This window comes from Leopardus geoffroyi, chromosome B1 (genome assembly GCF_018350155.1).
Source record: "Leopardus geoffroyi isolate Oge1 chromosome B1, O.geoffroyi_Oge1_pat1.0, whole genome shotgun sequence".
In the NCBI taxonomy this organism is placed as follows: Eukaryota; Metazoa; Chordata; class Mammalia; order Carnivora; family Felidae; genus Leopardus; species Leopardus geoffroyi.
The window spans coordinates 113,756,119-113,771,619 of record NC_059327.1 but is presented as its reverse complement, the minus strand read 5'-3'; positions in this window follow the sequence as shown (position 1 = coordinate 113,771,619).

Below are 15,501 nucleotides of genomic sequence, written 5' to 3'. Positions count from 1 at the left end.
CCCCTATGACATGGCATCTGGCTTCCCCAGAGAGCAAGTGACCCAAGAGACAGGGTAAGGAAGAAGCTTCAATCATACAGTACCTAGGAATAAACCTAACCAAAGATGTAAAAGATTTGTATGCTGAAAACTATAGAAAGCTTATGAAGGAAATTGAAGAAGACACAAAGAAATGGAAAAACGCTCCAAGCTCATGGATTGGAAGAATAAATATTGTTAAAATGTCAATACTACCCAAAGCAATCTACACATTCAATGCAATCCCAATCAAAATTGCACCAGCATTCTTCTCGAAGCTAGAACAAGCAATCCTAAAGTTTGTATGGAACCCTAAAAGACCCCAAATGGCCAAAGTAATATTGAAGAAGAAAACCAAAGTGGGAGGCATCACAATCCCAGACTTTAGCCTCTACTACAAAGCTGTAATCATCAAGACAGCATGGTATTGGCACCAAAAAACAGACACATAGACCAAAGGAATAGAATAGAGACTGCAGAATTGTACTCACAAATGTATGGCCAACTAATCTTTGACAAAGCAGGAAAGAATATCCACTGGAAAAAAGACAGTCTCTTTAACAAATGGTGCTGGGAGATCTGGACAGCAACATGCATAACAATGAAACTAGACCACTTTCTTACACCATTCACAAAATAAACTCAAAATGGATGAAGGACCTGAATGTGAGGCAGGAAACCATCAAAACCCTAGAGGAGAAAGCAGGAAAAAAACCTCTCTGACCTCAGCTGCAGAAATTTCTTACTTGACACATCTCCAAAGGCAAGGGAATTAAAAGCAAAAATGAACTATTGGGACTTCATCAAAATAAAAAGCTTCTGCACTGCAAAGGAAACAATCAACAAAACTAAAAGGCAACTGACAGAATGGAAAAGATATTTGCAAATGACATATCAGAAAAAGGGCTAGTATCCAAAATTTATAAAGAACTTGCCAAACTCCACACCCAAAAAACAAATAATCCGGTGAAGAAATGCACAGAACACATAAATAGACACTTCTCTAAAGAAGACATCCAGATGGTCAACATGCACATGAAAAGATGCTCAACGTCACTCCTCATCAGGGAAATACAAATCAAAACCACACTGAGATACCACCTCACGCAGGTCAGAGTGGCTAAAATGAACAAATCAGGAGACTATAGATGCTGGTGAGGATGTGGAGAAACGGGAACCCTCTTGCACTGTTGGTGGGAATGCAAACTGGTGCAGCCGCTCTGGAAAACAGTGTGGACGTTCCTCAAAAAATTAAAAATAGATCTACCCTATGATCCAGCAATAGCACTACTAGGAATTTACCCAAGGAATACAGGAGTGCTGATGCATAGGGGCGTTTGTACCCCAATGTTTATAGCAGCACTTTCAACAATAGCCAAATTATGGGAAAGGCCTAAATGTCCATCAACTGACGAATGGATAAAGAAGTTGTTGTTTATATATACAATGGAATACTACTTGGCAATGAGAAAGAATGAAATATGGCCATTTGTAGCACCATGGATGGAACTGGAGAGTGTTATGCTAAGTGAAATCAGTCAGGCAAAGAAAGATACATACCATATGTTTTCACTCATATGTGGATCCTGAGAAACTCAACAGAAGACCAGGGGGGAGGAGAAGGGGGCGGGAGGGAAAGTTACAGAGAGGGAAGGAGGCAAACCATAAGAGACTCTTAAATGCTGAGAATAAACTGAGGATTGATGGGAGGTGTGGGGGGAGGGGAAAGTGGGTGATGGGCATTGAGGAGGGCACTTGTTGGGATGAGCACTGGTTGTTCTATGGAAACCAATCTGACAGTAAATTTCATATTAAAAAAAAAAAAAAGAAACAACGATGCTCGGGTCATATCCTAGGAGATTTTGATATAATTAGGTTGGAGGAGGACTGTCACTGGTATCACTTAAAATCTCCCTCACTCATCTAATTGAGAAGTCATTGTAATTCTAACCAAGGACTACTGATCTAGAATATGACCTTGGAAGCAAATGGCTGAAGTTAGGTGTACAACAAGATCTATTAGGTTAAATACAAAACTGAGACACAAGGCCATTAGAATAATCATCTGCATGGATATTGAAATCATTACAAAATTTGAAGGGAGCCATGATAGAGACTGGTGAGCCCAGGGCTAATATATTCAAGGAAAGATGAGTAACTCCAGGTTTCCAGTTTGTAGAAGAGTGATGGTACCATTGACAGAAATGGAGAAATATGGCAGAAAAATGTATTTATAGAGAAAAAGTTCAGATTTTTAGAAAAAATAATATAAAGATACAATATGACTGGATATCCACAGGCAAAAGGATGAAATTGGACCCTACTTCACACCATATCAAAAAGATTAACCCCAAGGGGCATCTGAATGGCTCAGTCATTAAGCCTCCAACTTCATCTCAGGTTATGATCTGTTGGTTCACGAGTTCGAGCCCTGCATCTGGCTCTGTGCTGACAGCTCAGAACCTGGACCCTGCCTGGGATTCTGTGTCTCCCTCTCTCTGCCCCTTTCCTACTCATGCTCTGTCTCTTTCTCTCAAAAATAAATAAAAACACTTAACAATTTAAAAAAATAAAAATAAAAAGATTAACCCAAAGTAATAAAGGACCTAAATCTATAAAGTCTTTAGAAGAAACATAGGGATAAATCTTCATGACCTTGGTTTGGGCAATGATTTTTTTTATATACAACACCAGTAGCACCAGCAGCAAAAGAAAACTAAATTAGGCTTCATCAAAATTTAAAACTTTTGTGTTTCAAAGATCAAGAATATGAAAGGACACCTGAGTGACTCAGTTGGTTCAGCGTCAGACCCTTGATTTCAACTCAGGTCATGATCTCACGGTTCTTGAGTCTGAGCACCATGGGGCTTCCCCACTTGTTCTCTTCTCTCTCTCAAAATAAATAAATAAACTTAAAAGGAATAATGTGCAAAGACAATCCACAAAATGAGAGAAAATACTTGAAAATTGTGTATCTGATATGTATGAGATTTGCATTTGGGGAATACAAAGAACTCTTACATTTCAATAATAAAAAGACAAGTAACCCAATTAAAAAGTGAGCAAAGAATCTGAATAGACATTTTTCCAAAGATACACAAATGGCCAATAAATACATGAAAAGATCCGCAACATCATTAGCCATTAGGGAAACGTTTATCAAAAATGCAACAAGATATTATTTCACACTCACTAAGATGGCTGTAATAAGAAATACAGATAATAACAAGTGTCTTCAAGGATGTGGAGAAAAATTGGAACATTTGTACACTGCTTATAGGAATGCAAAAAGAGTAAAGCCACTTGGGAAGAGTCTGGAAGTTCTTCAAAAAGTTAAACATTAAAAAGGGGGGGGAGGGGCGCCTGGGTGGTTCGGTTGGTTAAGCGTCTGACTTCAGCTCAGGTCATGATCTCGCGGTCCGTGAGTTCGAGCCCCACGTCAGGCTCTGTGCTGACTGCTCAGAGCCTGGAGCCTGTTTCGGATTCTGTGTCTCCCTCTCTCTCTGACCCTCCCCTGTTCATGCTCTGTCTCTCTCTGTCTCAAAAATAAATAAACGTTAAAAAAAAAAGGGGGGGGGGCAAGCTCAACATGGAGTTACCATGGGACCCAGCAATTCTGCTAGGCACTTTCCCAAGAGAATTAAAAACATGTGTCTACACAAAAACTTGTACATGTGTGTTTATAGCAGCATTTTTCATAAGAACCAATAAGTGGAAACAACCCAAATGCCCATCAATGAATGAATGAATGAAAAAATAAGGTATATTCATACCATGGAATATTATGCAACCATAAAAGGAATGAAGAATTTGATACATGCTAGTGCAGATGAACCTTAAAAACATTATGCTAAATGAAAGAAGCTAGACACAGAATGTCACATATTATATGATGCCTTTAATATGATATATCCAGAATACACAAATCCATAAAGACCAAAAGCATTATTAGTAGTTATCAGAAGATGGGATGAGAAAGAAGGAAAAGTGACTATTTACTAGGTATAGGGGGTTTTCTCCAGAGTGATGAAAAAGTTCTGAAATTAGAGAGAAGTGGTGGTTGCACAACCTTGTGAATACCCCAAATGACACTGAACCGTACACTTTAAAATGGTAAACTGTGTGTTTTGTCTTTTACCTCAATTTAAAAAAAAAAACTTTATTAAACCTCTCGTTCCATTAAACCAAGTATTCAATAGAATAAGAACATTAAGATCATCAAAGTTTAACATGTCATTCATAGAATGTATATACCACAGACACATATAAAAATTGAAATATAATATACAGTTAGAGTTTATAATTTGGGGGGGGTTGGTAAATTTTCAGTTCTCCCAACGTGATATGTTTGGCATGTTATTCCAAAGTCCCTAAATTATTATTATTAAAGGCAAAAGTGCTTGTTTGTGAAAAGCATATAATTTTTCCTAGAGCATGTTGACATCACAAAGAATATTTGAAGACTAGCTTTTTGAGATGTCATTTACTATAATTAATGGGATATTTAGCTCACTGCTAACATGATGTACTTGTTCTTACTCTTGTTACTAACATGTCCGGATCTAAGATGTGATTAAATAAATTCTTGGAAGTTAGTATTTAGATGAAAATCTTTGCAAGTGGGTAGAGTGTGATATCAGGAAGGGTCAGGCAGTGGGCTATGGGCTAAGATCCAGGCAGGCTATATATTTTAATCACCTTATTTATTCAGTTTTCCAGGCCACACATTATATAGATAACTATTATACATCTTGAACCTGTAGGAACTTTCTATGATTGAAGAATCCAAGACTTACAACAAGATTGATGTTAAGTACAATCCTATCAACATGACTTGGCTAGTGTCATGTTATCATAGCAACAAGTCCAATTCAAGGGAACCTTACACAACATCAACTTCCCAAAGTTCCTAGAATGGCTATTTCTCATTTGTTACCTGCTATAATCAAGCACCAGATAGGGTCTTGTGGGCACCGAATTTTATGTCCGAAATCTGTCCACACTTACCCCTACCCCCACCCCCACATGCAGACCTACAACCTACTTCTGGGCCACCTTCTATGATCTACAGATGCACACCCCAATGACAAGATATGCCCTTTGTAGGATGAGCCCAAGAAAGAAGCCTTGGAGGCCTGAGAGATGGGCTTTTGCTTCATTGGTAGGGAATTCCACTGTACAGTTCCCTGAGTAGGGATGGGAGATGGGGAGAGAGTACAGAACCAGCTGTAGATGGGCATATGCCCTTGGCCTGGTAGACCTTTCACTCTATGAGGAGGGGAGTGGCTGGAGACAATGAGGGTCTTTCAAAAGCTGAAGACCAAAGCATGAAGTTGGTACTGCCTCAGTCTAATGTTCAGTGCACTCTATAGAACTTTAACAGTTCCATTGACCACAGGCTCAAGAATGATTTCCCTAGGGGCGCCTGGGTGACTCAGTTAAGCATCGACTTTGGCTCAAGTCATGGTCTTGCTGTTCTTGAGTTCAAGCCCCACATTGGGCTCTGTGCTGACAGCTTCAGATTCAGTGTCTCCCTCTCTCTCTGCCCCTCCCTCCCCTCTCAAAAATAAAGATTAAAATTAAATTTTAAAAAAAGATTAGCCTCATCAGACTTATCAGAGTGAGTTACAAAAGAAGGACGCTGATGAAGAAAGCCAACTCACCAACCTGTCCCACAGCAAAGGGTATGTCACATGAGGTTTCTGATCCCAGATGTATCTGAGCTTCTACAGTTGTCCCTCTAAAGCCCAAAGCACTGCTCAGCTATTTCCCAAGAAAGCCCACATATCTAATGTGGGCGAGGCAAGGACATGGGGAGTGTCCCAGCCAAGGGGCAGTGGGTGAGTCTCCAAGGTCTCCATCTTGTTTTCCAGTCTTACGCTACTTATGGAGCTCTTCCTCCTCTTCTCTGTCACCTCCTACACATGGCTGATGACCCCAGGAGAAAAGACTTCTCAGTTCACCAATTTATGTTCTTATTCTATCCCTGTTCTTTCAGAGCAAGTCCTCACTATCTTATTAGGTCTTTGATGCTATTTATAAGATGTTTTTTATATTTTGTGGAGATATTTTAGTTTATTTTATGAGAAAGTTGGGCTGAATTATAATCAACTATCACTGGAAGTGGAAATCCCAAAATGACTTTCAGATATTTGTTTCTTTGGCATATTCTGTTTCTGTAAATGGACCCCAAGTAGAGCTTCAAGTTCCCTTCGACCAGCTTTGAAAATGCATTATTTAACAAACATTTGTTTAACCAGCACTTCCTGAGTGTTGCACTGTTTAAAGCACTATAGTAATCCACAGAGAAGACACAAAATTGTAAAAGATGCAAGCTGTGCCATCAGAATAAGGTATAATCTTGAGGGGGAGTCAGACATGTGTGTAAATAATAAAGGAGTGAAGGAGGAAGGTGAAGTACAGAAATGAACAGAGTCTGGAAGTAACAAGCCTTGAGATTACAAATTGGAACAGAAATGTCATGTTCTGTGAGGACTATAAATCAAAGGTCTCAAAATGGTAGGCCACAGACTGAACTCAGCCCACAAACGTGTTTGGTTTGGCCCACACAGTGTTTTAAAAATAGGAGATTTCCCATTTTAAAAAAGTCTGGATTTCCATCTACTGAAAACTCAGAAGATCTGGCAACTGTCCTCATTGCCAACTGGCAGCCATCAGCTGGAGCTAAGTAGAAGCTGCTTCCTCAGGGAGAGCTTAATTTCTTCAGTTCACCACATTTCCCATCAGTCCTCCCCTGCCGTCCTTCACACCCTGCGTGCTTCACTTTCTCAATCTAATGAAAAGAGCTGTATAAATGCAGCTTCCAGCCCCTCTCCTTGGAATCAGCAGATTTTAGGTTCAAATCCACACCCCCTACACACACACACACACACACACACACACACACACACACATTTAACCTTAGTTTTCTATATAAAAACTGGAGGTGACAAGGCCTCACCACCACCCTTTCAGTCACGTGTGTCCTTTCTGTAGGTATTTAAGTTGATGATTTTTGTGTGTGTTGATCTTGTCCCCACAGAACTGAAGAAATGGTGCATTTAAAGATTCACCACTCCTGGGGCACCTGGGTGGCTCAGGCAGTTAAGCATCTGACTTCGGCTCAGGTCATGATCTGGCAGTTTGTGAGTTTAAGCCCCCTGTCAGGGTCTGTGCTGAGAGCTCGGAGCCTGGAGCCTGCTTTAGATTCTGTGTCTCCCTCTCACTCTCTGCCCCTCCCCTACTCACACTCTATCTCTTTCTCTCAAAAATAAATAAACATTAAAAAAAAAAAAAGATCCACCATTTCTCGTTTTTACAAAAAGAGAAAAACATCAGGCTCTATTTTTCATAGACTATTAGGGGAAGAAAAGAAGAGAATCCAGCGTGCACTGAGGAATGACAACAGAGAAAATGGACACTGCCTGTGAAAGTGGGGAGAGAGTAAGGCCACAGGCAGCGCAGAGGGGGTTACCCTGAGGGGCACCATTCAGGTGTGCAGGAGCCGTATTATGTTGATGTCTTTGCCAACTGATCACCTAGGCTTTGCCTGAGAAAAATCTCCCACTGCCTCTGTCACCTTCTGTCTGTCACCTGCTGAGTACTTCCTGTGGATATACTTTAGCTTTCATTATTGAAAAAAAAAAAGAAGATCTAGCTGGGTGGTGAGGATGGCCTTCTCTTTTTGGTAAGGGCTGAGCTAAGGGAGACTTACAGGTGTATTCACTGAGGTTTCAAAGTATTTTTCTGTCTGATTGTTAAATATAGTTGACAGAATACAGTTTACAGTTTGAAGTCAGACTAACCTGGCCTTGAACCTTTACTCTGCCCCTCATCGCTGGATGCCTTTTTTTTCTAAGTTTCATGGTAGCTGTAAGGATTAACAAGACAATATATGTAAAGTGCTAAAGACAGTGCCTGATATACAGCAAGTACTCAATAATTGTTAACTTTTCTTACTGCTTCACTTTACATAAGATCCATGTATCAGTACAAATTTCACCTTGGGTCTGTCAATCTTAATTATATTCCTGCATCGATGAGAGATGCAGAATTCATAAATTCTGGTAAAAGCTAGTATACTAGATAAAAGATAGTATATAGATCAAAGTTAGTATGCTTGTTACACCATGTTTTACATGTAGAAATCAGAACATGGTTTGAAAAATAGGGGGCAATTTACAAGTATAGGGAATGACTGAGTAAGTGATTTATAAATAAAATGGTAAGTCAGGTCTTTTTTTTCTAGCTTTCTGTATAAGCCATAAAAACTTACCAAGGGCTCACTCATGGGCAAAAGAACTTTAAACCCAAGTATGGTTTGGCAAGCCATTCCAACCCACTGTGTGATACACTGCTCATACCTCAACAGAAAATTTTGGTTTCTGAACGCTGGCATTCCAGCTTGTCACTGCCTCTGGTGTTATTCGCTTGAATCCATATTTGTGTCTATTCTGACTCCAGCTTGGATCTCCTTAGATCTTTTGAGTATTAACGATCGGTCAGTATTGTTATTTATCAAGACCTAAGGTTTTACTCAAATACTCATTCTATTCCCCTAGATTATTGACTGGATACATTGACCATACCACTCTCCCAACTTTTTTTTTTTATATATGATTTTTTTTAATGCTTATTTATCTTTGAGAGACAGTGTGTGAGAGTCAGGGAGGGGCAGAGAGAGAGAGGGAGACACAGAATTCAAAGCAAGCTCCAGGCTCCTAGCTGTCAGCACAGATCACGATGTGAGGCTCAGACCCACGAACCTTGTGAGATCATGACCTGAGCCAAAGTCGGACGCTTAACCGACTGAGCCACCGAGGCACCCCTCCCAACTTTACTTCCTGTTCGAAGCTCTACATCACCCTTTCCTCCTAAAGTTTCTCTCTTATGGCTCCAGTCCCTAAGGTTCCACAGGACCTATACTTATTTGAGGAGGAGGGTAAATTTTGTATTGAAAGTTAACATGCATACAAAAACAGAAAACTGCACAAATAATTAGTGTACAATGAGTACACTTGAATGTGTTCCTAGGAGGAGCACCTGGGTAGCTCAGCTGATGAAGCGTCTGACTCTTGGTTTCGGCTCAGGTCATGCTCTTACAGTTCCTGGCTTCAACCCCCACACCAAGCTCTGTGCTGACAACACACAGCGTGCTTGAGATTCTCTCTCTCCCTCTCCCTCTGCCCATTCCCTGCTCATGCTCTCTCTCTCTCTCTCTCTCAAAATAAATAAACATTAAAAAAAAAAAAAGTACACCTAGGAGAAAGCTTCTTCATGTGATTTGCAAATGTTCAGCATTAATAGCTACTGCCACGCAATTTTTCAAAGTGGTCACAGCAATTTGTACTCCACCAGTTGTGTAAGAGAGTTCCAGTTACTGTGCATCCTCCCCAACACTTAGTATTGCAGAGCCCCTTTAATTCCTTTTTCATTTGTGCTACACAGATCACCCACCTCCCACTGCACTGAGATAGTTTTCAGCTTCCCACTCACCCTCAATCCCTGAACACCCAGCAGCTCCAACCCAGCGACATCACTGTACTAGTTAGTATTTACATTAAAACTAAATTCACCCTCTGGTTCAGGTACTGCCTTATATATACTATCAGTAAAGAAATGACATGACACATTATATAGACTTCTTAGACTTCCCATATTTAATTTTGCCTAACTTGGAGCTAGTTGACATGAACGGTCATAGACATGTCTATAAACCCAGTGCTAGTCCTGTGAATGTGCAAATTTTATAAACCTTCTATTTCAAAAACATTGCTGTATTAGATCCTAAAGTATAAAGGACCCTTTCAAATGATTAGAAATAAAGTGACTGGGAAGGAGATAGCAATCTTAGAGACTTACTACTTTACAGCAAATGACATCAGTGCCATAATGCTGGAGGTATCATAGAGTGAAGGATTAAAGTTAAATGCAAATGTACGATATCAAGTCCCTCTAAGATCTGCTTCTGATTAAACTTAGCCAAAAGAGAATCCACTCACATTCTCCTTCTCCTAAATGTAGCTCCTTTTACTAGAAAAGAGATCACATAAATTCGAATGTACTTAATTTCCTTGTAAAGCATTTCTCAGTGCTAAATTCAACTCTTTTCCAAAAGCAGAGGACAGATGGAACACTTCAAAGAAAACACTTCAGGTAAAACATTATTTTTTTTTCAAATCTACATTCGTGTTCATGTATTCTTCTGTACTTAAATGTTTGAGTACCTACTTAATACACATAGAATTATGAGGAATAAAGTAGAGGATTACAATATGCCTGGTTTCAAATAACTTTTGGCTTATGGGACATAAGTAATAAATATTCATAAAGAAAATCTTTGTAACCTCCAACTTTTTACTGTAAGGAAAAACATCCCTATTTTTCTATCTCTTCTGGATTAAAAAAAAAAAACTTTATTATTCACTTGAACTATAGCAAAGTAATCTCAAAGTATTCTTCCAGAAACAATTTATCCCTTGATGAAGAGATTTCCGTCTAGTAGTTCTCATACCATTATGGATTTTTTTTTTTAAATCTGGTTTGATTATGCTTTCCTAATTATGTTCTCTTTTGTAAATAACAAAAAGCCAGAATTTTGTTTCTGTGCAAGTGAATCAATCTCTCTCTCTCTCTCTCTCTCCTTTCTTGTTGCGAAAGCTGGGAGAAATGGTCAGTGGATTTGAATCCCTTATATAACTCAATATTCCAATCTGAATGTGAATTATAAAGCTTTAACAAAGGGTCAGTTTTAGCATCTGGAGTGCAATAATATAACCCTTAACTTGAAGCAGTGATGCTGAGAGCTAAATCTGGGTTCATTTTCTCTTTGCCAGTTTTGTAACTTTTGTCTTTAGCAAAAGAAAAATGCATTGTTCTTTTGATTAAATTAAATGCCTCTCTTCCAGATATCTGTAAGTCTATTAGGCTCCTAAACCACCATTTGTGGTTTTTAATTGACTTTTCCTAGACTTCATTTAACCACATACACACAAGTCACTCTATTCTCCCCTTGAGTCATGCATTTAGGTCCTATTAACACTAATGGAATTTATATGCATGCACGCTGAGGGAGAATAAGCCCCTTAAACACCTTTTTAATGGAACAGTTTTGTTTCTTTCCTTTCCTCTCCACACTCCTCTGTTTGGACTTTCTCTTACCAGTACAGGCTTCCAAATAATGTAGTTCTGATTTCTTCTATTGATCATTCCTGGGAAAAGCAGCATGACTAAATCATTACTACTGTATTAGATTTTCAGGTTTCACAATGAAATTCAAATGTTGCCTTTGTTCCAGTTCTGTAGTTTTCAGCAAATGTATTTAACCCACGGAGTATTTTTTATCTTGCTGAAGACTTGACTAGCCAGAAATTAATTAAGATAATGAATATTTACTCAGGGGGCTAAAGATTTTTCCACCTTAACATGAAAATAAAGAGGCATGTTTTCAGCCTCTCCCACTGTATAGTATGGTGTTTTTATTTGTTTACACTTTAGGAAAAGGTTTTTGTTTTGTTTTGTTTTTAAGTACTTATAACTTAGGACTTCAGCAACATGTTCAAATTCAGAACAGTAAAGTAACAGGAAAATAAATTGTGCCACAGGAACCATAAATCTCCAGGAAGTAAAACTACACCTCCAATGCGTCTGCTAACGATCCTATTTTTGTTTAGCTTGTAGAAATGTATTATTCTTTATTGTTCTTATAATAGCTTTATCGATGATCTTTACAAGCCAGCTTTGTTTTCCTTTCCCATTTGTAAAGCGAGGGACTGGATGAGACTATTGTGCCTAACAGAGCACCAGACATATAACATTAATTTGAATCACATAAAATTGCCATTTTGGTAGATCAAAAACAGTCGATTAAGTGTTGGACAAAATCTGTTGAGCATCAAATTAATTAATTAACGGTTGCATGAATGAATTCACTTTCAAGTCTAGACCTAAATATTTATTCTACTTTCAAAAATTAGAAATATACAGGAGTTAGTCTAAGGCAGCACAAGTATACATTAAACGGCAGACTTTCTCCATTCAATGGAATAAGACTAAAACTGACTAGCCTCAGTTTCATTCTCTTTCATTTTTTGCTGCTATACCAGAGTACAACAAACCTCGTGTTGATTATTGCCGCTCTGAAGTAAGCTTAAACTACATTATAAAGAGATGATATTCTGATATATTTGAGCATTTGGAAAATTAAACTCATGTATGACAGATCCGATGGTGCATAGGGAAAGAATTGAGGGTAAACATGAAAAACTGAGTAAGTAAAAGTTCATTAAAAACATTATGCAAGAAAGGAACCAAAATCATAGTATATTTCTTAACCATTTAGCAAATAATATAGATATGACAATAATTTAATGCTGTTGATTTATCCCAAAATATTATCTAGAAATATAAATGTCAAAACCAGCAGAAATAGTGAGGAGCTCAAAATGCTCAAAATGTTGAAGGAGTTTATGTCTGAGGACTGGAACTAGGGGTATAAAAGGGTGAGGGAAGAATTGTTGCTTTTAACTATGAATTTTGGAACTACAGGAAAACCCCTGGATGACACACTCCACAATAACATGAATTACAGTGTGATTGAATGAATTGGTGATCGGCGCCTAGGATTTGTACTAGACTCGCCCTAATTATTTTGTTAAGAATGCTACAACCCAGGGGCGCCTGGGTGGCGCAGTCGGTTAAGCGTCCGACTTCAGCCAGGTCACGATCTCGCGGTCCGTGAGTTCGAGCCCCGCGTCAGCGTCAGGCTCTGGGCTGATGGCTCAGAGCCTGGAGCCTGTTTCCGATTCTGTGCCTCCCTCTCTCTCTGCCCCTCCCCCGTTCATGCTCTGTCTCTCTCTGTCCCAAAAAAATAAATAAAAAACATTGAAAAAAAAATTTAAAAAAAAAAAAGAATGCTACAACCCCACAGTAGATCCTACAACTGAATTTTTCTGGATTCAGTTGAGAGTGTTATGTGGAAATTTGTATCGTTTGCTTTTTAACTATGTACACATATTGATTTGATAAGAATAAAAATTGATTTAGAAAAACTTGAGTTTTATATTGAACCTATCTAAGTTGTACTCTTTTAAGAGCTCAGCTCCAGGTTGGAAGGTGAGAGGTTATAGTAAGAAAGGAGAATTCAGCTCCCTCCTTGGTGACTTTACCAGGACTTCCCATTTAACTCTCTTTCTCTGATTCCTCACTATTTCCAACCACCTTCTGCTCACAACTGACTGGCAGGATTAGTTGGGGCCCTTTAGGTGCTATGGTCAGAATGAATAAAATAAGAAAGAAGTACTCAGTTTCCTTAGTTTTCCTGCTGTAAACTTCAATGCAACCTCATTATTTTGACATGAAATTTTGCATTAATGCAATAAAATGACTTTCATTACATTGTAGTGATATAAAAAGTGTGAGGAGGTAATAGAATTCATGAAAATGATGATTTTATATTCTCTGACTTTCAAGGTTGGAAAATTTGAACTCTACAATAACGTATCTACACATTTTTATTAATATATTCTCCATTATGTGTAATTTATTATGGAAATAAGGCTTTGTTAGAATAATTAATCAAATCAAATAATTTTGGGTACTTTCTGGAGCTGTCTGGAGTCCTTGCCTACAAAGATGAGCATTATGCATGAAGTATGGTACTTAGTACTTAGTTAATCAGAAAAGCTTTTAGGTTCAGTCTTGGAGTTAAAGGAGGAACATAATTACACAATGGCTTTTAGCATTAGCCTTTTGATAATTCAAAAGAGAAAGGAGCACAGACAGTGGGGGCCAGAACAGAAGCAAAAGGGAAAAAAAAAAAAAAAAACAGATTAGGTGATTTTTTTTTTTTTAATTGGACCTATGTCTAAGAATATCTTTTCTAGGTGCACCTGGGTGGCTCAGTTGGTTAAGTTTCTGACTTCAGCTCAGGTCATGATCTTGTGGTTCGTGAGTTTGGCCCCGCATCGGGCTCTGTGCTGACAGCTCAGAGCCTGGAGCCTGCTTCAGATTCTGTGTGTGTGTCTCTCTCTGCACCTCCTCTACTCTCTCTCTATATGTCTGTCTGTCTCTCTCTCTCTCTCTCTCTCTCAAAAATAAACACTAAAACAAAAGGTGTTTTTTTTTTAATTAAAAAAAAAAGAATATCTTTTCTATTGGTCAGTCCTCTGGGGTGAAAACTGGCCCCAGTCCCCAGAATGACCTTGCACCCAAGTTCCAGTTGTTCCAAAGTGCTGGCGCTTGACATCTTCCTACTACATAAACTGTTGCTTCTGGACCATTGCTCTAACTAGCTCATTCAGAACTTCTTTTCCTATAAGTCTCACAGCATCTTTTGGGAACTATTTTCTCAGAGAACAAGGAAAATGTAGTGTGGGGCAGGCAGTTGGGTGGCTCAGTCAGTTAAGCGTCCGACTTGGGCTCAGGTCATGATCTCACAGTTCGTGGGTTCAAGCCCTGCTTTGGGCTCTATGCTGACAGCTCAGAGCCTGGAGTCTGCTTTAGATTCTGTGTCTCCCTCTCTTTCTCTCTCTGCCTCTCCCCCACTTGAGCTCTGTCTCTATCTATCTATCTCTCTCTCAAAAATAAATAAACATTAGAAAAATTTCTTTAAAAAAATGTAGTGTGATTAGGAGTAGTACTCCTGAGCTATACCCCTGGGTTAAAACCCCCAGCTTCTCCACTTATTGGGTGTGTGGCCTTGATAAATTACTTAGCCTGTCTGGATCTCATCTTCATGTGTAAAAGGAGGGTAATAATGGTACCTCTTTCACAGAGTTGCTGTGCAACATTGAATAACTTCACACATGAAACAGAACAGTGCCAGGAACGTAGTCAGCACTTTGTAAATGCCAACTATTGTTAAACAGGCTGAACTCAATAGGGTCTGTCTCTTACACAAACATACAAAGGCACACACACATAGTCTCTTTAAACCTAACCTACAAACTTTTGTCTTCTTATCCCTTGGATGAAATCATGAACTGGTTCTGTAACTTTTTCCATAATTTTCTTGGTGACTTCAATCACTCTCTTTCCTAAGAAGTTATATTTGAGTAATTGAAACATCCAGTAATATGAAATCATCAAAACTTCTAACTTTTACCTAATGTAGAGATTTTCCTCTACCCCAGCTGAAAGCCCTTGAGACCTGGAAGGCTCTGTGGACAGAGTGAGAGGGAATGTGAAGGATCAGCTTTTGTTCTCTCTCCTAACTTCACTTCCTTCTCCCCTTCCTCCTACGGAAGGACTGGTTACTCATATCACAAATCTCCCCCAAAGAATCTTTCGTCCCAGCCACTTTTACGTCCATCAAGGACCATGTCCTGAAGGGGTAATCCCACATCTCCATGGCACTTAGTAGTGACTGGGCATGTACTATTTTATTCTCAGCCTTTAAAGCCTCAGAGAAAACCATGATCAGAAGTGTCCTATCTTATATCACACGTGCTTTTACCAACTGCTCACCTCCAAGCCACTCTCCAC